Source organism: Sciurus vulgaris (genome assembly GCF_902686455.1).
Source record: "Sciurus vulgaris genome assembly, chromosome: 2".
Classification (NCBI taxonomy): domain Eukaryota; kingdom Metazoa; phylum Chordata; class Mammalia; order Rodentia; family Sciuridae; genus Sciurus; species Sciurus vulgaris.
In genome coordinates, this window is record NC_136462.1 from 131,942,222 (window position 1) to 131,967,469 (window position 25,248).

Sequence of the window (25,248 nt, forward strand, 5' to 3'; positions counted from 1 at the left end):
ATTCATTCTACTATCTTTTCTATTCCCAACCCTCCTCCCTTCCCTTCATTCCCCTTTGTCTAATCCATTTCCCTTTGTCTATTCTTCCCTAACCCCACCCCCCTTATTGTGAATTAGCATCCACATATCAGAGAAAACATTTGGCCTTTGACTTTGGGGATTGGCATATTTCACTTAACATGATAGTCTCCTCTAGTTCTATCCATTGCAAATGCCATAATTTTGTTCTTCTTTATGACTGAGTAATATTCCATTGTGTATATATATATATATATATATATACCACATTTTGTTTATCCATTCATCTGTTGAAGAGCATGTAGGTTGGTTCCATAGCTTAGCTATTGTGAATTGAGCAGCTATAAACATTGATGTGGCTGCATCACTGTAGAATACTGATTTTAAGTCGTTTGGGTTTAAGCCCAGCAGTGGGATAACTGGGTCAAATGGTGGTTCCATTCCAAGTTTTCTGAGGAATCTCCATACTGCTTCCCAGAGTGGTTGCACCAATTTGCAGTTCCACCACACCCTTGCCACCATTTATTGTTCCTTGTTCTTGATAATTGCCATTCTGACTGGAGTGAAATGAAATCTCAGCGTAGTTTAATTTGCATTTCTCTAATCCTGTGTACTCTTCCTTGAATGGTGTGTGATCAATGGAACATCTTCAGTCTGGTTCTCATCCTTTGTTTTTTGTCTATTTTAAATATTTTGTTGTTATGAAATATGCATAAAAATCTTCATTTTAACTATTTAAAGTGTGCAGTTCAGTGGCATTAAGTGCATTCACATTGTTGTGCGACCCTGTCACTGCCATCCACTTCCAGAACTTTTTCATCTTCTCAAAGTGAAGCACTGTACCTACTAAGCACTGACTCCTCCTGCCCATTTCCCCTAACCCCAGTAAATTCTAGTCTTTCTGTCTCTGTGAATTTAAACATCTCTCAGGTTGATCTAAGTATATTATGTAAGTGGAATCATAGTTTTGTGACCTCATGACTGGCAATTTCACGTAGCATAATATCCTCAAGCTTCTTCCATGTGAATTTACTTCCCTTTCAAGGCTGAATAATATTCCATTGATCGATAGACCACATTTTATTTATCCCCTCATCCGTCTGTTCACACTTGTGCTATTTCCATCTATTGGTTCTTCGGAATAAATCAACTATGAACATAGTTTTCAAGCTCTACTTTTATGTATGTACCCAGGAGTTGGATTACTGGATCATACAGTAATTTAGTGTTTAAATTTTTGTGGAGCCACCAAAAATGGAACCACTGTTCTTTGTTACAGCTGTAACAGCTTTGTTACACTGTCCTTTGTTACCAATTTACATTCCTACCAGCGATACCAAGGCTCCCACCTTTCCTACAGTCTTGCCAACCCTCTTTATTTTCTGGTGTTTGTGGATATATGTGTACACATACATGTGCACCATGTGTTTTAACATAACAATTAGCCATCCTAATGGGTGTGAAGTGGTGTCCCACTGTGGTTTTGGTTCACATTTCCCTAATGATTAATAATGTTGACCCTGTTTCATGTACTTGTTAGCCATTTGCATATCTTCTTTGGAAAAAAGCCTATTCAAGTCTTTAGCCATTTTTTTTCTTTTCTGTGATGCTGGGGTTTGAACTCAGGACCTCACACATACTACGTGAGTACTCTGTCGGTGAGGCACAGTCTCAGACCCTGGTCCATTTTCTAAATTGGGTTGTTTCTCTTCTTATTGTTGAGTAGTAGCTCTTCATATATTTTAGATATTAATTCCTTATCAGGTATATAGTCCACAAGTATTTTCTCCCATTTGATGGGTTGCCTTTTTATTCTGTCCATAGTGTTCTTTGATGCATAAAAGCTTTTAATTTGGATAAATCCCAGTTTATCTATTTTTTCTTCTGTTATCTATTACAAATTAGAGTAGTGTGTTACAGGATCAAAGACACACATAAATACCATTGGGATAGAATAGGGAACACAGAAATAAGCCATCATTTGACTTATATACAGTCAAATGATTTTTGATTAGAGTGCCAAGGTCAGCCAATGGGAATGGTGTCATATCTGAGAAATAACTGTCTAATCCCATGTCATGAAGCTTTCCCTTAATATTTCCTACTAAGAATTTTAGAGTTTTAGGCCTTATATTTAGGTCTTTGATCCATTTCACATTCATTTTTGTATATGGTGTTTGTTAAGGATCTAACTTCATTCTTTTTCATATGAATATTTCCTTTTCCCAGCACCCTGTGGTAAAAAACGCGCACACACACAAACAAAAACCTCTTCTTACCAATCAAGGGTCTTGGCACCCTTATCAAAAATTCATTTGACCATATATGTGATGGTTTATTTCTGAGTTCCCTTTTCTGTCCCTATTCTTTAAGAGTGTCTTTGTTCCTGTATCACATTGTTCTGATTCCATAACTTTGTAATATATTTTGAAATCAGGAGATGTGAGACCTCCAACTTTGTTCTTTCTCAACGTTTGGCCATTGATTCTCATTGTCTTATGTTTAGATTTTTATTTAGGAACTCAGAAAATGTATTGCCTACAAAACCATTTTGAAAAATTAGTCAAGGAATACTTCTAGTAAAATAAAAATTAAATAATGGAAACAGGAGATGAAAATTATCCATGATCAATTAGTAAACCCTAAAACACAATGACATGTTGCAATTGTTAGTAATATAACCATAAAACTTGAAACAATTGTTAAGAACATAGAAACATGAGAATTAAAAATAATTTGGAATTAACAAATAAGATGATTTCAACAAAATACAGCAGTAGCATAGAAAGAGAAGGGAATTAGTTTCACCTAAGGCTCCCATGGACCACAATGCCAGAGCTTCTCCAAGAAGCTCAGAAGTGAGGATTGGGTTCCTGAGCCCCTGTAGGAAGCATGGCCCACTTCCCTGGAATGTCAGTTTCTGAAGGTTCCGACCCAATGCCACTTCCCTTAGGTCTGCACAAAGGAGGCTTTTTAAAATGGTGCCAGTATTCATTTAAAAATTAAGGGGTGGAATGGTGGGTTGAGGGTGGAATTCACCATCCCCACCATTTCACATGACATATTAGATACTTAAATTATTTTTAAATTCAAGATATTCATATTTAATTTTTAGTGTAAAAAATTGTCTTGATATGGAAATTTTGAGTTCTCCCTTTTTGTACCTGTGAACATTCTCTAATCTTATCTTTTCCAGAGCTCTCAGGCTGTGCTCTCATGCCTTCCTCTGCAGCAATGATGGACCACTGTCAGCAGGGACGATGCAGAGCTAACCTAAATGCCTGACCGCCACTCACCTCCAGAGAATCCAGGTGTCTGAAAAGTAAGTCCTGTGCTCATGGGATCCTGGTGAAAGTGCAAGAGGGGTGGGTGCTGTTGACGTCTCTAACAGAGCTTAGCGAGGTTCTGAGAGCAGATCACCTGGAAATCAGGTCTAACCGCAGTAAAGTGGACCCACTGAAGTCCACTGAGAAAGCATTGAGAGATGTATTCCACATTGCATTAGAATTCCAATTGATTATAATTATTGGCAAGTGATTTGATTTATACCAGTGAAAAAATTTACTTTGTATTTCTCAGTTGCGATCTGTTATAACTGTGAAGATTTTAAAGTATTATAAGAGTAAAAGGAAAATACTCATTATCTTAACATACTAAATTATTTTCATTTTAAATATTTCCTTTGAGTGCTGGTCTAAAAATACAATTTCTGTCTACTTCACATGTTAACACAGTGACCCTTTTGCCTTATGTCCCCGAAACAAACGTTTTCATTTACTTTTTTGTATCCTTTTTTATTATGAAAAACTTTTAAATCTAGAAAAAAGTTGAAAAAAATAAAATGAAAACTCGTATATTCTTTACTCAGAATTATCAATTATTTACACATACAGGGAATTTTCAGTTTATATTTTTGAGAGTGTGTGTGTGTGTGTGTGTGTGTGTGTGTGTGTGTGTTCAATGTTTTGGTCAGAAACATCTGAAAGTAAACCATAGGCATTGTGGCATTCTTTGACATGGATCTAAGATTATAGCCATCTTCTGCAAAACCAAAATATCATTACCACTGTGAAATTCAAACTGATAAAGTAACATTGTCCAATACATTGTCCCTGTATTGATGCCCAAAAAATATTCATCATAATTCTTTCTGTCTAGCATTAAGTGTCATGCACTGGATTTTATTATATCTTACAAAAAATTATCTTGTAATTTTGTGACTATCTTATTTTTTCCTTTTTGCTGGAAATTGAACCCAGGGCCTTGCTCATGCCAGGCAAGCACTTTACAACTGTTCTACACCCCAGCTTCCAACCCAATATATATTATTGAGGAGCAAGTTTAGGTTGTGTGTAAACATGTGTATGTGTGTTGAGGGGGTGCTCAGGGATTGAACCTTGGGTCTCCCACATGCTAGGCAAGTGCTTTACCACTGAGCTCCATCTCCAGCCCCAACATATTGAAATTTTTGAAGAATCTAAGCCACTTTTTCAACTAGAAAGTCTCACAAAATTGATTTATCTGATGGTTTCCTCATACTGAGAGTTAGGTAAACATCCTCTCTCTTTCTCTTTACATCACACCAGTGGGCACACAGTTATCTGACTTGTTAACTGGTGATGATGGGGTTATTCTCTTGGCTAGCATGGGTTCTACTAGAGCTCTACTTTATAAAGTCACCTTTTTTATTTTTTGTAATTAGTAAGTCGAGGCAAACTTCGAGACCATGTGAGTATGTCTTCTGGGACAAATTTTCATCAAGTGTCACTAGCATCCTCTCGTGATTATATTGTGAATTTTAACTCATTCATTAATCAGGACATTAGACTTTCTTTCCTGTCATGCGGTCCTTTATTTTTTACATTTTCCATGCTTGTGAGATTGCCATACAAGATAGTATATTGAGATGGTCAAGAACAATACTCTTAAATTAAACTGTCTAGTATGCATCTCTTCTGTATCACATACTAGTCAGATGACCTTGAGCAGATACTTCACCTCATAATTCTTCAGTGTCCTTATACAAGTCAGGAGACTTAAAGTGACCATTTCATGGTGTCACTGGTGCAGGTTGGAGGCTGTGGCTGGCCCTTACTAACTACTAACTGTTAATTATTATCAGATGCAGGAAGAATGGCCTGAGAGCCAACTGGATGCTGCTTCACTGCTAAGATCTTTTATAAGACCCTTGGGGAAAAAATCTAATAAACCTGAATGACAGGGCAGAGGTTCCCCATAATATGAGTGGTCACATAAGTCCCTAAATTTAGGAGATTTCAAAGAAATGCAAAATCATCATGACAGGAAGCATTCATCAGAAGACAATGTCCCATTGAAGTACACATTCACCATTCTGGTTATTTCTAATCCATTCAGTCACCCTAACTCCTTCCTGTGCTTTGTTCTCCCTGTTCTGCTGTTGATTTTGCCTTTTAATCACCAGTAACCAACTGGATTTCTTGTTCGAATATTATTAGATTTATTTCTGTTTAGACCAAAACCCTATGATTTTATGTGCACTCTGTTGGCACAGAATGAATCTTCCTTGAGAATGTTTTGAAAATTTTACCAAGAAAACAGCTTGAGAATACAGGTTGGTTTAGAAGTTCCCCACACATACAGATTAGAGTGAGTCTTTAAAAAAAAGATTGCCCTTGGAGAAGATGTTAGTATCTTAAAAATGCTTCCTTTGAAAAATCAGCTTGCCTAATTTTATTCCACACTACCCTTAAAAATAGACAAGGGCCAGGTGCAGTGGTGCACACCTGTAATCCCAGCAGCTTGGGAGACTGAGGCAGAAGGATTGCAAATTCAAAGACGGCCTCAGCAACTTAACAAGGCCCTAAGTAACTTAGAAAGACCCTGTCTCAAAAAATAAAATGGGCTGGGGCGTTGCTCAGTGGTTAAGCAGGTTCAATCCCCAGTACTATATATATACATATACATATATACATACATATACATATGTATATATATGGAGAGAGAGAGAGAGAGAGAGAGAGAGAGAGAGAGAGAGAGAGAAGGGCTGATAGTCACAAAGAATGACTATTATGACTATTAGCCATGTTCATTCTGCATCCACCATGCTTTCTACTTGCTTCCTGTCAGGCTAGGCTTGCGGGGATGGCCCAGGGGTGTCACCTGTTCCCTGATTCCTGGGGTGCTGCAACCCAGCCAGCCTGTGGTTTCCAGAACAAAGGGTAATCCGTGAAACCCAGAGAAGAGCCACAGCAGCATGCCTCCCAGGACCTCCTGCTTTCTCCTTATCAGCTGTTCACATGCCAGGACTCTGTTCTTTATCCTCTTGGCCTCTTGATTCAGAGCTTGGGGACAGGACTGTGCTCTCTATTTTTCCAGGTGCAGGCAGGACATAGTGGTTTATAAGATGAACAAAATGCAGTTAAAAATAACATCTCTGGTTCTGCATAAATGCTAAGGAAGTCACCTGGGTTTCATTTGAATGTGTGAATGGAGATGTTAGAACTTTTTCTGTTTTGTTTCCCAGGGTCCATCCTGTGGAATTTCTGTCCACTTGGACACCAGAGTTCCCTGGTCTGGAGTGAGTACTACACTCCCAATCTGTGTGGTGGGGAATAAAGTTGAATCAAGTTGAAGCAGCTCGAAGTCAAGGAAAAGGCCCCTGTTGAGAAGCTCTCTCCCCAGAGGCTCTCAGATCTTGGGCCACTTGGGGTGGGGGAGAAGGTAGACACCTTCTGGGAGCCCTGAGCAAGGCTCCTATGTCATTCTCCCTCCTTCCTGTTCCCTTTCCCTACACTGTAGTAATCCTATCCTGCAGCTGTTCCTAGGAGCTCATCCGCAGGATGATGAGAATATGGTGTCTGTTCCTGTGGAACCCACATGCTGTAACCTCCCGAGGAAAGACAGAGATTTGGGTCCTGGGGCAGCCAGTGTAGTGGGGGTGGGGCACACTTAGGCCATAAGAAGGTGCAGGGAGTCAGGGTACCTGATGTCTGCCTTGGGAATCAGTATATTACTCAGCTTTCCATCACTGTGACAAAATACCTGAGATAATCAACTTGAGAGGAGGAAAAGTTTATTTTGTGTAGTGGTTTTGAAGGTTTCAATCCATGGTCAGATAGCTCTGTTGCCAGGCAGAGCATCATAGGGGGAAGAGTATAGGAAGCAAAACTGCTCACATCTTGGTGGCCAGGAAATAAAGAAAAACACGAAGGAGCCAGGAACCCAATACCCACTTCAAGGGCATGCCCCCAGTGACCTAACTTCCTTCCACTAGGCCCAGCCTCCTAAAGTTTCCACCAACTCCCTGTAGTGCCATAGGCTGGCGACCAAACTATCAACATGACCTTTGGGGGACATTCCAGATCCAAATTACAGCATTCATGTTTACTGGTGGCAACTGGAACAGTAGGATGGGGATGAGTTGTGCTGAATCCAGCAGACTGTGGTCTCATTGTGGTTCTGGGTCCTGGAATCAGGTGCTCATTCATTGCCTTTTAACTGGGTGGTCATGGCATGGCATGTCTATTGGCCTTGGGGAGCTTCAGTTTCACATCCATCCTGTAGGGAATGTGGTCCCTGTTGAGTCGACCTCCTGGCATGACTTTGAGGTAATATGTTCTTGCAGCCCTACTCCAAGGGCATGGGCACATGTTCAACTTCCCTCTTCACTATCAGTGCACTTATAATCAGGGAGCACTGGAGATTCCTCATGGAAGACCCTTTTCCTAACCCTCAGGGATCTAAATTCATCCTGGGCAGGTGTAAGCCTCTGCAGAAGGTGAACCAAGGCTGATGCAGGCACTGACAGAATGTCATGACTTTTTTTTTTTTTTCATTTTTAAATGGAAAAACTTTTAAATCCACCCTTCCTTAAGCAGAGGCAGCTGCAGATGCAGGAGGGTGAGCATGGTCCACGTGGCCCTGCTGCAGTCAGGTTGCTACTCCTCTGCCACTCTGAGCGTCCTCATCCCAGGATAGAGGCTAAAAGGCTTGGCCTCACAGCACTGGGGACACACAGAAGTGGTGTCTGTTACCAGATTGCCCAAGCTCAACTTCTGGTCATACCAGGGCCTGACTGTGAGACCAGTATAAAAGAAAAGTGGATCAGCTTTCCGTGCCTCAGTTTCCTCATCCCTGAAACATGGATGATGATGGGAGGCTCAAGTGGGAATGAAGGAAGTGAATACGTGAGAAGTTCCTAGGCCATCTTACCTGCTGAGAACAGACATCTTAGTAATAATTATCCTAAATTTGAGAGCGAGGGAGGCACCTACCTCAGAGTGAATTTTGCCTCCCTTTCATCTTCCTGCCCTCACTGTGCCTCAGTGGTCGTGATGAGCAGCAATATTGTAAGGATACAGCTCAGTGCTGCTCCTAGGGTCATTTTGCAGCAGGTAGGGCAGTGTGCCCTCAGGGCATGCCTGAAAACTATGATTCAGCATTTTAGGTCTGTTTTTCACAGTTTTCTTGTGTCAGGAAGCCCAGAATTAAAAGCCCAAGTGTCCACAAAGGGCCTCCTGTGTGCCAGCATTTGTCAGACACTGCAGATTTACTGAGGAATGAGACTGACCACATCTCTCCATCCCAGCAGAGTCACATGGCTGGATAACATCTGGCCCCTTCCAAATTGACCCCCGTACTGTCCTTCCTGACATCTTGGTCCCTTTCCTAGCCTTTCCAGCCTGACCAGAAGCTGTTTCCCTGTGGTGCAGGAGAGCCCCAGGGACTGTAGGAGTAGTTGGCTATGCTCCAAGACTGTCTCAGTGCTCAAAGGATGAGGGTCTGTGTGGCCCCAGGCACTCCCTCAACTACTCTAGGAATCCTGTGTTCCCACTTGCATATTTGTGTTGACATCTAACATTATACATCATAAATTTAAATAGAGGCAAATATTATTTTTAGTATATTATAAACAATAGCACCTTAAAATAAAACATTTCTTACTTTTCAAATATATATATAGTGGAATATAAATATTTCCCTTTGTTTCATTCAAAATTCATGAGCAGGGTCTTCTTTCATCTTCAGAGTTCATACTCTTTTGTTTTTGCCATGATTTTGTGGGAATTTTTGGGGGGAGGAGGGGGTTGTTTGTTGTAGTGCTAGGGATTGAGCCCAGTGCTTTATGCATGCTAGGCAAGCGCTGTACTAATGAGTTATGCCTCCAGCGCTTTTCTCCTTGAATTTGAATTTCTGTTCCATGTCCCTGTCTCAGTCCATTTTATGTTGCTGTAACAAAATAACTGAGGCTGGTAACTTTATAATGTAAAGAAGTTTATCTCACTCATGATTCTTGTGGCTGGAGATCCAAACAACATGATACCAGTATCCTGGCTGGTGCTTCACCCCACCAACTACATCACAACATGGCAGAGAAGCAGAAAGAGAAACAGCCATGTGCAGAAGGGATCAAGCATGTGGAGTGGGCTTGCTTTCTGAAAGCCTTATTTGCGAGAACTAGAGAGAATCATCAATCCCTTCCAGGGGTGGCACCCTCATGCCCCATGCCCCAACTTCCTCCCACTAGGCCCCACCTTTAAAGGGGACCAACCTTCCTGCACATGAGCCTTTGGGGACACACTCAGACCATCTCTACACCACAGCATTGTTACAGAGAACTCATAAATTTTGTACTTAAAATTCACTGATAACTTTATCACATTTCTTTTATTATATAGATCTACAGAATTACATGTGTATTATAAAACTTTTTTATGGATTGAATTATTGTTACCCTACTTAATCATCTGTGTATAATTAATCAAAACAGCATTATTACATACAAATACATAACAATAAAGTGTTTCCCCCCCCCCCCCTCTCTCTCTCTCGCAATACTGGGGTTTGAACCCAGGGTCTTGCACATGCTAAGCAAGTCCTCTACCACTGAACTATGTCCCCAGCCATTTTTTAATATTTACTTTTGTGATAGTATCTCATTAAGTTGCCCAGGCTGTCCTCGAATTTGTGATTCTCCTATCTCAGCCTCCCAAGTAGCTGGGATTATAGGTGTGGCCACCATGCCTAGAAGAGGAGGGTCTCTTAATAATACACACAACAGACGGGCTTCTGAAAGGACCCAGTGTGAGGAATCTTTGGCTAGTTCCTTTGTAGGTGCCTGGAGGTTTCCCACCCAAGCCTTTCCTTCTTTCCTGAAGACTGTACTATGGGTAAAGAAGAATTTTCTGGGCAGTTTCCCCCAAAATGAATTTTAGGAAAGATATCATATGGAATTTGAGAATTTGAAATTTGATTGTATAAAAGTCTCCCTTGCTTATGTCACCTTGAAATGATTGAATGCATACCAAGTTGTGCTCAGGGCTCATTTGATGGCCAGTGTTCTGCACTCTCTCTGTTCAAACCTAGCTCCATCACTTGCCAAGGACAGTGGGTCTGAGGCCATACCCTGGAAGATGCCCCTTCACCATTACCCTACTGCTGCTCCCCTTTGTGCCCAACCCATACACCCCCGATACTCCTCACCCCCACAGCTTCCCTGGGAACCATGGAACCTTCCAGGATACTGTGGTGTCCTCTGTGTGGACATCCAAGTGTCATTAGGGACCAAGAGTCTTGCAGAGTTCAGAGAAGACATTTAGGTTTTGATGCTTTGAAGTACATAATAATCACACTCTGGATCTTTTGTTCTTGGAATCAACACATGCCCCCATATTGGCTACACCTTTGTTCGTGACTTTCTTCTGCAGAGCCCTAGCAAGATTCATACTACAGTGCAGGTTGGGAAAGTCCTAGTGACCAGTGCTTGACTCGGCTTTGGTGCCTTGATACCAAGCTGTGGAGAAGCGCACAGTCCCTCATGAGAGAGCATGAATGTAAGTTCACAAAAGGCTTACACACATCCTCAGGGCCAGTTCTTGAGTCTTCAGGGATGAGAGGAGCCTGCTCTCCACATAAATATTGTGTCACCACAAATGAGTGAATGAGCTGACCAGTTAGGATAAAGCCAGAGAACCCTGTCACTGAGCCCTCAACATCCCTGAAGGCACATTAAGTTTTTCAAGGATCCATGAGCATAAGAAGCTTTTAAATAATCAACTTTCAAATTAAAGCCAGTTTCTATGGAAATCATTGTTCAGCACTTTGCTGAATTCCCTCTGTACAATATGGGCATTCCTAGAGCAATCAAAACTCAATTCTCAGATAAAAATCATCTGTTAGCATGCACCAAAGCTTTATTTCATTTATTCATTAATAAGGGGACCAACAAGAAGACAAATTGTCTGACTCTAAAAGCATTTATATAAAAGGAATTTATAGGTGGTTGGAAAAGAAATACAGAAATAAAGTGCTAAGTTAAGCTAATTCTAAGAGCAAGAAAAACAATACCACATTTAAGGTTAACTTTGTTACTGGAAGGTAAAAATAAGTAAATTGTCAATTTCTGTAGTCTAACTACTAACTTTACAGGACTATAAACCTTTTACATTTTTATCAGCTGTGACTAATTAGATGTTTATTATGTTTTTCAAGAGATTCAGAATAGAATCAAGCAAGCTTATTAGTTTGTGTTCCATCAGGATATAAAGAATTTAATCTCCATTTTTCTCTTTTTCTAGTTTGGAAAGAATTTTTCTCTGAGAATTAGCTAAAAGAATATGGCTGCTAAATTGTGAGTGATCATGTAACAGGTCTTAAGATGCCATTTTTGGGTCTACACAATGAATTTGAGCCCTGGTGTAGATATTGAAAGGGCATCTCTGGCAGGCAACTTCTGACAGGCCTTGCAAACATTCCTGCTCCCTGACATCCCAACATATGAAGCCCCTGCCCTTGCATGGAAGCTTAGTGCCTTGCTCCTGATGAGCAGAATACATCAGAAGTGACGGGCTGTCACATCCAAGATAAGATCAGAAAGATTGTGACTTCCCTCTTGGTCACACTCTCTCTGACTCTTCTCATATTGTCACTTTGCTAAAGCTAGCAGTTATTTATGGTTTCTCCCATGTAAACACCCACATGGGCAAAGAACTGAAGTTCTTAATTCAACAACCTTCAAAAACAATCCTGCCAAGTTCACTTGAGAGGATCCTTCCTCATTTGACTTTCAGATGGAGTGCAGCCCCTGCCCCAACATTTTGATTACAGTCTTGTAAGAGACTCTGAACAAATACCCAGTTAAGTTGGACTCTTGATATTTGCCCTACAGAAAATGACATTATAAATATGTGTTGTTTTAAGTCTCTAAATTTGGGGGTAATTTGTTTGACATCAATAGATAGTTCACGTAGCATTCATGAAATTTATGGTCTTGATTGTACTTGGATATGTGCATCTCGGCACAGTGCTCATTCATCTTTTTCTCTGCTTCTTCCATCCTCCTTCACTCCCCACTCCTCCTCCATTCTTAGTCTTTCTTGGTTCTTGGTTCTTGGCTTCCTCTTCTTTGCAGCTCTTGTCACATCCTTGGTCATTGATTAGAGAGGTTGAAATCAGAGGCAGCTTATTGGTAGAAATGATGAGCAGTTCAGAAAGAAATAGTCCATTCCTGATCAACAGCAAGAGAGTTTTCTTTGTGGAAATCAATTGCTTCAAACTTGCTGAAACTGTTTCCTTCAGGGCTGCAATGCTTCTTATTTGGTGTTGAGCCCATGCCCAGTGTTTGAATGGAATTGCTTTTCTGATTCTTTTCTCAAGGGAGTGTGGACAAATTTTCTGATTAAAAATGCAGTTTCTTTCTCGGATTTCCCATTCATTCAGTTTCAATACAGAAATAATCTTTAAAGAAGTATGAGTTCTTCAGATATGATACAAAAGTTACCCAAAATAAATCTTCTGAAGGAATAGAAGTTCACAGGTTTTATTAGGTTTCCAAGTTTATTAGCTTAAGAATAATTTCAGAGGATTTCAAGATGGCAGACTAGAGGGTGACTGCATCTCCTGTCACTCCAGAACTCAGGATTCAAGAAGGGGAGGTATAGAGAGACTCAGACCAACTCAGAGATGCTGGGTGAGTTGCGCCCACTGGGCGAAGCTTGGCCCGGGCACCAGGCTGGGTCAATGGGCAGATTCTTGGAGCAGGGCAGGGCAGCGAGAGGCTTTCCAGAGCAGCCAGGCTCCATGAGGCAGCAGGCCTGGTTCACAGCCAGCTTCTCCGAGCAGACCTGCCCAGGGAGAGGCTTTCTGTGCACAGCCAGTCCCCAGCCCTTGCGGAAATCCACGGCTGCTTGCCGACAGGGCTGCTTCAAGCGGCTCGCTGCATGGCTTCTTTGTCTTTTCACTTACCGAAAACCGCTTGCAGAAAACCGGCGCTCCTCGCGCTTACGGCCCAACCAGCGGGACAGAAGACACACGTACTCTTTAGAAGTTCATGAAGCAGCTTCCCGTTTATTCAAATAGCACCCTCAATATATAAGCAGTCTCATGCATAAGCAATTGTAACCAGATATGTCCATCCAATCCTGTTAAAGGTCAAGCAATCACTCGCTCAAGCATACATGTAAAGTATATCTGTCCATGTGCTAGGCGGCTGAACTGATTATCATACAGCCAATTGTAAACGAGTTCTGCCTTTCTCCATGCATATTCAGAATGCCGTTTGCTCTCTGCCAGTCGCCATCTTCGAATGCACGTGGCATAACCCTGGGCCCCAGGTTCCGCCCGCCTCAACTCCCCCTTTCTGTTTATAAAAGGGACCGTGCCTGTCTTAGGTTGTCCACAGCAGAGCAACATCCTTACCTGTCATTGGACAATGAGGCTCTAGCCCTCACTTCCTGTCTTAGGTTGGTATGAGCTCCCCATGAATCTTACCCGTCATTGGCTACTGGTCCAGCATAATAAACCAGACTTGGGGGGATGGGCCAGCATCAATTGCAAGGAGAGCTTGGTGAATAATGGCTGTTTTTCTGCGTGGATGTATATGCATTTTGTATATGCACAGGACAGATACAGCACACAAGAGACCTCCCCTGGACAAAAACTTAAACCATTCTTTTCCCCATAGAACAGTGGACTGCAGAAATGTGGCCAAATGTTGTAAAGTTAGGAGGATATAGAATAGAGGAGTTGGTAAGGGGTACAGGATAGGGCCACATCTTCACTATCCCCCATAGTTCACGCGGGTCTCCTCCGTTAATGTGGCGAGAATTCACCAGCACTCTTCATCTTCTTCCTGTTTTTTGATCTCTGTTGAGGCCTTGACCAATCTCTCCGGCACCCAAATCGGCGATTGTGCGTCCTGTGGGAAAACACAAACAGACCCTCGGGTCCAGATTAATACTGGATCTGGGCCTTTCCATAGTCCTGATAGAATGTCCTTCCAGAGCACTTGAGGTAGATGCTTTTTATTAGGCTCTGAATGATGGTCAGCAGCCGATCGGCCCTCAGAATCAAGATTTAAAAAATTTAAAATGAACAAGACAACGGACAATTTGTCTTTTGGGGATCTGTATGATGCCCCTATTCCCCCCTTTTATTTATAAAGCATGTTTTTAAGCGTTAAATGGGCATGCTCAATAATGCTTTGTCCAGCAGGATTATAGGGAATTCCTGTGACATGTTGAATATCAAAGGTAGAATAAAATTGTTTAAAGGCCTGGGACATATATCCAGGACCATTATCTGTTTAATTTGTTTGGGAACTCCTAGGATAGAGAAAGAGTGTAAACAGTGTGTTCTTACATCTTTGTTTTTTTCTCCAGTAAGAGCAGAGGCCATAATAAATCCTGGAAAGGTATCAATAGACACATGAATGAATTGTAGTTTTCCAAATTCTGAATAATCAGTTACATCCATTTGCCAAATATGATTGGGCTGAAGCCCTTTTGGATTTACTCCTAACAAGGGGTTAGGAATAAATTTAACACATTTAGCACAAGACTTGACTATGTCCTGAGCTGTTGCCTTAGTAATTTTATAGCGTGTGCGTAGAGTGGAAGCATTTACATGAAATTTGGAATGAAAAACTTTTGCATTTTCAAGCATATTAAAGATGTGTGGGTCTCCAGTGGCCATGTCTGTTAAATCATTGTGTAAATTAAAGGACCTGGAAGGCCAGTATGAGCCCAAACATGCCCAATAAAAAAATGATTTTTTCTGTCCCAAATAAGTTTTTGTAAACTTTGCAAATATTTAGTAATAGTGGAGGTGAGGGAAATCATACCAGTTAATTCTAAATTTTGAACAGCATTAACAACGTATTTGCTATCAGAGAATAGGTTAAAAGGCTCATGGTGGGTTTTGAATACTTCTATAGCTACTAATCGTTCCATTTGTTGTACAGATAGAGTATTAAACAACAATGTTTCTGTAACATTATCTATAGTAATAGCACCCATACCATTTTTTGATCCATCAGTAAATATAAGGGTAGCTCCTGTAATAGGTTCTTTTTGGGTGACTTTAGGAAAAATTATAGGATGTTGACTCCAAAATTGGAGAAGAGGATTAGATGGCAAATGATTGTCAAACACAGCAGAAGTACTAGTAAAGACTACCGCCCATGAATTTGAATTATTAATAAGATATTGTATCTGATCAGTAGTATATGGAGTAGTGATAGTTGAGGGATGTGATCCAAAGATGAAAAGGGATACTTTTAATGCCTTAAGGATTAATTCTGCCACAGATTCAGATTCAGATTCAGTAAACAAGGCTAAGACCTTGTTAGTGGCATAATTCATGTGAATCCATAGAATAGGACCCTTTTGCCAAAACACTCCTGTGGGTAACTTATTTGTGGCCAAGACAATGAATGATAAAGGCTTAGTTAGGTCAACACGATCAAGATGAGCCTTTTCCATAGCTGTTTCAACAAGCTTGAGAACTGTTCGAGCCTTAGGGGTAAGCACTCGCTAGAATGAGGGTCAGAATCACCTTTAAGAATATCAAACGGGGGGCCCAAACTTGAGGTGGGTAAATGAAGGTAAGGTCTAATCCAATTAATATCATCCAAAAGTTTTTGAAAATCATTAAAGTTCTAAGCTCGTCCACCTGAATAGTAATTTTTGCGGGTTTAACCATAGTATGATTTATGATAGATCCCAGGAAGTTTTTGGTGTTTGTAATTTGTACTTTATTAATGGCAATATGTAAGCCCCATCTTTCAAGTGACTTTAGTAAGGAATTATAACATTGCTCTAAGACAGGTTTTTCCTTATGAGCTAGCAAAATATCATCCATATAAGGATAGATTAAAAGGTGAGGGTTAATTTGTTGATACACACCAGGGTGGAAATTAATCTGATTACCTTGCCCTTCATATGGTCCTTGGCCTGTCAGCATGTTTAGATTCCACTGAGGATTGCCCGCAACTGCATTACATCGGGCAGTATCAGGACATAACTCCTGGTTAGCCACCTTCCATTTTAATATGGCTGCGCTTTTGTAAGTCTTGGAAGCTATACCCAATCCTCTTAAAGTCTCATGTGCCTGTTGAAGTGGCAAGGCTTTGGGCAATTCTGTAATTTTGATAATACGTTTGTCAGCTCCAGTATCTAATAAGCCCTCAAAACTTTTGCCTTCTATCACTAACTTTGTCATAGGCCTATCTTTTAAACCCCATGTTAACATGACCATATTTTGGCCAGTAGAACCTAATCCTTTATTTCCCCTAATAATATTTTTTGATGGATATTGATCATAGCAACTGGGTAAGACCAACAATTGTGCTATGCGATCACCATGAGCTATTATTGCTACACCTCTTGGTGAAGAAGCAAGGATTTTCATTTCTCCTGTAAAATCAGGGTCTATAATTCCAGGGCAATATTTAATCCTTTTAAAGCAGAAGAACTCTTCCCCAGAACTAGTCCCACTGTTCCTTTAGGTAATGGGCTGACAACCAAAGTTGGTATTGGCTGTACTCCCAACTCTGGAGTTAATACTGCTCTGGCGGAGGCACAGAGGTCTATATCTAATATTTGATGATATCTCTGATTGTTTTGATCTTCAAATACTGGGAGTATTGGGAACACTGATCGAGATTCTACATCAGCCCACTGTCTGGTGGCCTCCCCTGTGCAGCAAGTAAATGTGCCCTTACAACTTGAAAAAGGGCGATGATCTGGATTATACGCTGGAGTGCATGGTGCGGTAGGGGTTAAATGCCACTGAGGTAACTTCTTTTCCGGCTCTGTCTCAGATTGCTCCTGTTCCTCAGAGTCTGAACATCTACTTTCTCTTTCAGAAGCTTGATTTCCTTGTTCTTTTTTTACAGTTTCTAATATCTTTTCCCCTTCTCTTAACTATTTTTGAGATCGTGGTTTTTTGGAAGTCAGACAAAAACAAACTAATGTACACAACGCTATAACAACAACAAACAGAAACCAAACAAGAAAAGGTAACACAAACATTGATTTACACATATTTGTTATGGGGCGTCCTTTGCTGTCTCTTGGGACAGCCTTTCAATATATTCTCTCTTTAGGAGAATCTTCAGTTAATATTCCCTCTCTAGGGAACCTTCAGTTAAAACCTTAAGGTAACCGTTTCCTCAAATAGGGAAACCTTCTCGTTAATTACACTAGCGAAACTGTTTGTTTTTTTTTTTTAATACCTGAGGGCTCACCAATTTCCAGTTCGATCCTCATCTGTCTGATCCCAGTCCCGGCCACAACTTACAGAACACCACGGCTTCTTCCCCGGGCAGGCCACCACTTGCGGAAATCCGTGGCTGCTTGCCAACAGGGCTGCTTCAAGCTGCTCACCGCGCGGCTTCTTTGTCTTTTTGCTTACCGAAAACCGCTTGTGGAAAACTGCCGCTCCTCGCGCTTACAGCCTGACCAGCGGGACAGAAGACACGTACTCTTTAGAAGTTCATGAAGCAGCTTCCCGTTTATTCAAATAACACCCTCAATATATAAGCAGTCTCATGCATAAGCAATTGTAACCAGATATGTCCATCCAATCCTGTTAAAGGTCAAGCAATCACTCGCTCGAGCATACATGTGAAGTATATCTGTCCACGTGCTAGGCAGCTGAACTGATTATAATAAAACCAATTGTAAATGCGTTCTGCCTTTCTCCATGCATATTCAGAATGCCGTTTGCTCTCTGCCAGTCGCCATCTTCGGATGCACGTGGCATAACCCTGGGCCCCGGGTTCCGCCCACCACAAGCCCTGGACCCAGCAGCGGACGAGGGGCAGCTTTCTTCAGAAGCACTGCATTATCAAGTTCCTCCAAGACTTCAGGCTACCGAAGGTTAGGAGGTGATATACTGGAAATCTACAGGGACACTATAAGCCAATAGAGGAAATCTGCAATATCTCAGAGTCCCACTGATATCTGAACAATATGAGAAAACAAGGGAAGAAAATGTCCCAAACAAACCTAGATGCTCTATCAATAAAACTCAATGACAGCATTGCAGAAGAAATGTCAGAAAGGGAGTTCAGAACGTACATAATTAAAATGATCAGGGAAGCAAACGAGGAGATAAAAAAGCAAATGCAGGCATTGAAGAATGAGATGAAAGAGCAAATGCAGGCATTAAATGATTGCACCAATCAACAGCTAAAAGATCAAATATGGGAAGCAAAAGATCATTTCCATAAAGAGTTAGAGATACTGAAAAAAAAAAAAAACAGAAATCCTTGAAATGAAGGAAACAATAAACCAAGTTAAAAACTCCATAGAAAGCATAACCAATAGGATAGAACACCTGGAAGACAGAACCTCAGACATTGAAGACAAAATATTTAATCTTGAAAATAAAGTTGAACAGAGAAGATGGTAAGAAATCATGAACAGACTCTACAAGAATTATGGGATATCATGAAAAGGCCAAATTTAAGAATGATTGGGATTGAGGAAGACTTAGAGAAACAAAGCAAAGGAATGAACAATCTACTCAATGAAATAATATCAAAAAATTTCCCAAATCTGAAGAATGAAATGGAAAATCAAGTACAAGAGGCTTATGGGACTACAAATATACAAAATTGCAACAGACCCACACCAGGGCACATTAAAATGAAAATACCTAACATACAAAATAAAGACAGAATTTCAAAGGCTGCGAGAGAAAAGAATCAAATCACATTTAGGTAGAAACCAATACAGATATCAGCAGATTTTTCAATCCAGACCCTAAAAACTAGAAGGGCCTGGAACTTTTCAAGTTCTGAAAGAAAACTGATTCCAACCAAGAATCTTATACTCAGCAAAACTTACCTTCAGATTTTATGACAAAATAAAATCCTTTCATCATAAACAAAAGCTAAAAGAATTTGCAGAAAGAAAACCAGCATTACAGAATATTCTCAGCAAAATATTCCATGAGGAAGAGATGAAAAACAATGATGCATATCAGCAAAGGGAGGAACTAGCCTAAAGGAATAGCCAAATAAAGGAGAAACAAAGTCGTGTCAAAAAACAAAAATGAGCCAAATGGCCGGGAATACAAATTATATCTCAATAATAACCCTGAATGTTAATGGCCTGAACTCATCAGTCAAAAGACATAGACTGGCAGATTGGATTAAAAAGAAAGATCCAACAATATGCTGCCTGCAAGAGACTCATCTCATGGAAAGAGATACCCACAGACTAAACATGAAAGGATGGGAAAAAACATACCATGCACATGGACACAGCAAAAAAGCTGGAATATCCATCCACATTTCAGATAATGTGGATTTAAGTCAAAATTAGAGGGATAAAGAAGGACATTTCATACTGCTTAAGGGAAGCATAAATCAGCAAGACATAACAATCATAAATATCTATGCCCCGAACATTGGCTCATCCATGTACATCAAACAAATCCTTCTCAATTCCAGAAATCAAACAGACCACAACACAGTGATACTAGGTGATTTTAACACACCGCTTTCACCACTGGACAGATCATCCAAACAAAAATTAAATAAAGAAACCATAGATCTTAATAACACAATCAATAATTTAGACTTAACAGACATATATAGCATATACCATCCAATGAAGAGTGAATATACCTTCTTCTCAGCAGCACATGGATCCTTCTCTAAAATAGACCATATTTTATGCCACAAAGCTAATGTTAGCCAATACAAGAAGAAAGAGGTACTACGCTGTATTCTATCAGATCATAATGGATTGAAATTAGAGAAAATGACAGAATAAAAAACAGAATATACTCCAACACCTGCAGATTAAATGATATGCTATTATATGATGAATGCATAACAGAAGATATCAGGAAGGAAATTAAAAAAAATACTTAGAGGTAAATGAGAACAAAGAAACACCTTATCAAAATCCCTGGGACACTATGAAAGCAGTACTTAGAGGAAAATTATTTCATGGAGCACATTCCATAAAAGAAGAAAAAATCAACAAATAAATGACCTAACACTATAGCTCAAAGCCCTAGAAACAAAAGAACAGACCAACACCAAAAGTAGTAGAAGACAGGAAATAGTTAAAATCAGAGCTGAAATCAATGAAATTGAAACAAAAGAAACAATAGAAAAAATTAACAGAATAGATAGTTGGTTCTTTGAAAAAATAAACAAAATTGATAAACCCTTAGCCACACTAACAAAGAGAAGGAGAGAGAAAACTCAGATTACTAAAATTTGGAATGAACAAGGAAATATGACTATAGACAAGAGTGAAATACAAAACATAATTACAAGCTATTGTTAAAATCCACACTCAACAAATCAGAAAATCTCGAAGACATCAAGAGGTTTCTAGAGACATATGAATTACCTAAACTGAACGAGGAGGACATACACAACTTAAATAGATCAATTTCAAGTAATGAAATAGAAGAGGTCATCAAAAGCCTACCAACAAAGAAAAGTCGAGGACCAGATGGGTTCTCAGCCAAGTTCTACAAAACATTTAAAGAAGAGCTCATTCCAATACTCCTCAAAGTATTCCATGAAGTAGAATAGGAAGGAACCATTCAAAACTCATCTATGAAGCCAATATCACCCTGATACCTAATCCAGACAAAGACACATGGAGGAAAGAAAATTTCAGACCAATATTCTTAATGAACACTGAGGCAAAAATTCTCAATAAATTTTAGCAAATCACATAAAAAAATATTTAAAAGATAGTGCACCACAATCAAGTGGGATTTATCCCAGGGATGCAAGGTTGGTTCAACGTTCGGAAATCAATAAACGTAATTCATGATATCAACAGACTTAAAGTCAAGAATCACATGATTATTTCAATAGATGCAGAAAAAGCATTTGATAAAATACAGCACCCCTTCGTGCTCAAAACACTAGAAAAAATAGGGATAGTCGAACATTCCTTAACATTGTAAAGGCCACCTATGCTAAGCCCATGGCTAATATCATTCTAAATGGTGAAAAACTGAAAGCATTCCCCCTAAAAACTGTAACAAGGCAGGGATGCCCTCTTTCACCACTTCTATTCAACATTGTTCTTGAAATTCTATCCAGAGCAATTAGACAGACCAAAGAAATTAAAGGGATACGAATAGGAAAAGAAGAACTCAAACTATCCCTATTTGCTGATGATATTATTATATACTTAGAGGAACCAGGAAATTCCACCAGAAAACTTTTAGAACTCATAAGTGAATTCAGTAAAGTAGCAGGTTACAAGATCAATGCTCATAAATCCAATGCATTTTTACACATAAGTGATGAATCTTCACAAAGAGAAGTTAGGAAAACTACCCCATTCACAATAGCCTCGAAAAAAATAAAATACTTGGGAAACAATCTAACTACAGAGGTGAAAGACCTCTACAATGAGAACTATACAACACTAAAGAAAGAAATTAAAGAAAACCTTAGAAGATGGAAAGATCTCCCATGTTCTTGGATAGGCAGAATTAATATTATCAAAATGGCCATACTACCAAAAGTGCTATACAGATTCAATGCAATTCCAATTAAAATCCCAATGACATACCTTACAGAAATAGAGCAAGCAATCATGAAATTCATCTGGAAGAATAAGAAACCCAGAATAGCTAAAGCAATCCTTAGCAGGAAGAGTGAAGCAGGGGGTATCACAATACCAGATCTTCAACTCTACTACAAAGCAATAGTAACAAAAACGGCATGGTATTGGTACCAAAATAGAAAGGTAGATCAATGGTACAGAATAGAGGACACGGACACAAACCCAAATAAATACAATTTTCTCATACTAGACAAAGGGGCCAAAAATATGCAATGGAGAAAAGATAGCCTCTTCAACAAATGGTGCTGGGAAAACTGGAAATCCATATGCAACAGAATGAAACTAAACCCCTATCTCTCACCCTGCACAAAACTCAACTCAAAATGGATCAAGGACCTTGAAATCAGACCAGAGACCCTTCATCTTATAGAAGAAAAAGTAGGTCCAAATCTTCAACATGTCAGCCCAGGATCAGGCTTCCTTAACAGGACTCCCATAGCACAAGAAATAAAAGAAAGAATCAATAACTGGGATAGATTCAAACTAAAAAGCTTTCTCTCAGCAAAGGAAACTATCAGCAATGTGAAGAGAGAGCCTACAGAGTGCTCGAAAATCTTTGCCACCCATACTTCAGATAGAGCACTAATCTCCAGAATCTATAAAGAACTCAAAAAACTCTACACCAAGAATACAAATAATCCAGTCAACAAATGGGCTAAGGAAATGAATAGATACTTCACAGAAGAAAATCTACAAGCAATCAACAGATACATGAAAAAATGTTCAACTTCTCTAGTAATAAGAGAAATGCAAATCAAAACTACCCTGCTGTTCCATCTCACCCCAATTAGAATGGCGATTATCAAGAATACAAGCAACAATAGGTGTTGGAGAGGATGTGAGGAAAAAGGTACACTTATACATTGCTGGTGGGTTTGTAAATTAGTGCAGCCACTCTGGAAAGCAGTATGGAGATTCCTCAGAAAACTTGGAATGGATCCACCATTTGACCCAGCTATCCCACTCCTTGGCCTATACCTAAAGGACTTAAAATCAGCATACTATAGTGATGCAGTCACATCAATGTTCATAGCTGCTCAATTCACCATAGCCAGATTGTGGAACCAACCTAGATGTCCTTCAATTGATGAATGGATAAAGAAACTGTGGTATATTTATACAATGGAATATTACTCAGCCATAAAGTATAATAAAATTATGGCATTTGCAGGCAAATGGATGAAATTGGAGAATATCATGCTAAGTGAGATAAACCAATCTCAAAAAACCAAAGGAAGAATGATCTCGCTGATAAACGGATGATGACACATAATGGGGGTGGGAGGGGACAAGAATGGAGGAAGGAGGGACTGTATAGAGGGAAAAGAGAGGTGGGAGAGGTGGGGGGAAGGGAAAAAATAACAGAATAAATCAAACACCATTACCCTATGTAAATTTATGATTACACAATGGTATGCCTTTACTCCATGTACAGAGAAACAACATGTATCCCATTTGTTTGCAATAAAAATAAATTTTAAAAAAGAATAATTTCAGATAATAACATCAGTGGCCCTGCCTGGACCTTTTGTTTTTTATCACTACCAGGCACTTTAGCATTTCTTGCCATTTGTTAGCCCAGTGAGATCAATATGTGGAGCCTGCTTCCCATCAGCATTTAGGGACTCTGCCTTCTTCCAGCCAGTGGTTCCATCATGTCCTGGTGTCTCTGACTCTCCCCGAGCCATTTTATAATGAACTAGCAAATAAGAGTTCCCAGAAGCAGGGCATGGAGGTGCATGACTATAGTCCCAGCAACTCAGGAGGCTGAAACAGGAGAATCATAAGTTTGAGAACATCCTGAGCAACTTAGTGAGCCCTAAGTAATTACTAAGACCCTGTCTAAATCAAAAAATGCCAAGGAAGAAAGGGAGGGAGGGAGGGAGGGAGGGAGGAAAAGAGGGGGGAGAGAGAGAGAGAGAGAGAGAGAGAAAGGGAGGGAGGGAGAATAAAAGTTGAGAGAGATCAGAGAGAGGTTGGGATCCAGGGGAAAGTTCAGGGCCAGGCCTCAAAATGGCCCAAATCTCTTCCACATGACCTTCTGCTGACCGGGAACTTAGTCACATAGCCACAACCAATTGCACAAGAGTTCAGGAAGTACAATCTAGAAATTTAAAGGAAAGGGCTGTGAACTGCATCAGGCAAGGTCTTCAGTAGTCTTTTCTATATCCAGGTTGTAAGTATGATCAATTGTACTTTCCCTTCTAATACACTTATAATTTTACTTCTTATTTAATAGATAAGAAATTGTTTTATTTCTTATTTAATTTCTGTGGAATTTATTGGTTGGTGTTATGATATAGGGAATTCAACTTCATTTATTTTTAATTACTTTTTTATTTTTACAGACTGCATTTTGATTAATTTTCATTTCTATGGTTGTGCACGATGTAGATTCATACCATTCTGCGCCCACCCCCCCACCACCACTGCATCCAAGTTCATTTTTCCAAATAGATTGCCTACTTATGTTATAGTATACTCTTTTCTTCATGGGATTCCCATCAATTTGGGATTCTCCACATTCATTATTCTGTCAGTTAACAATGCTCTTGGCTTTGAGTGACAAGAGTGTTGAGCACCAGGGGCTTCATTGAAGATATGTTTACTTTTGCATAATGGTCTTGAGTCAGTGCTAGAGTTGAGCTTGCTGCTTAGTGGTACCAGGGCAGCATCTTTGATGTTTTCTTGATGTTCCCCTCATGGTCAGGCTGCTATAGCTTCTCATGCCACATCACTGCAAGTGGGGAAGGGGGAGAAATGGTAGAATTCTATGCATGCCCCTTTTATTAGGAAAGCAAAAATATTTGCTGAAAGTACCCTGGTAGATTTCCTCTTACATTTTAGGAAATCATCTCGATTTACGTAGACCAATCAAGGGGTGAATTAGCCTTTCTCCCTCTCTCTCCCTCCCTCTATCTCTCCATGCCCCCCACTCTCTCTGTCACACACACACACACACACACACACACACACACACACACACACACACACACACAATCTGAGTCTGTTTTCCCCTTCTCCCACCTTGGTCTGTCTATCTGTCTCTGTACCACTGCTTTAATAACAGTGCTTTCATATGTTATGTGTGGAAGGACAGACTTCTACACCCACTTTGTTATTCATATAATCTTTTGGACTGTGGATATACCTTAATGGTAGAACTCTTACCTAGCATACACAAGACCCTGGGTTCAATCTCCAGTACTGAAAAAAATAACAAAAACAAAAAGCAATACAAAATAAAAACTAAATACAGTCTTCCAATCTGTATATTTAAGTTCTCTTTCTCAATGAAGATTGTTTTCTGTGAAAGAACAAAATAAAAAGTGTCTCTCATTCTTATTGTATT

At 39.9% G+C, this 25,248-nt stretch overlaps 1 protein-coding gene across 4 annotated transcripts in view; it reads left to right on the top strand.

Annotated features, from left to right (window-relative positions):
* OTUD7A (OTU deubiquitinase 7A) overlaps positions 1 to 25,248 on the top strand; it is a 346,216-nt gene that overhangs the window by 182,608 nt on the left and 138,360 nt on the right. For all 4 annotated transcript variants that reach the window (XM_079121947.1, XM_079121946.1, XM_079121949.1 and 1 more), the window contains one exon: positions 3,215 to 3,340. The gene's annotated coding sequence lies outside the window, so the exon portion shown is untranslated. The remainder of the gene's footprint in view (positions 1 to 3,214; positions 3,341 to 25,248) is intronic.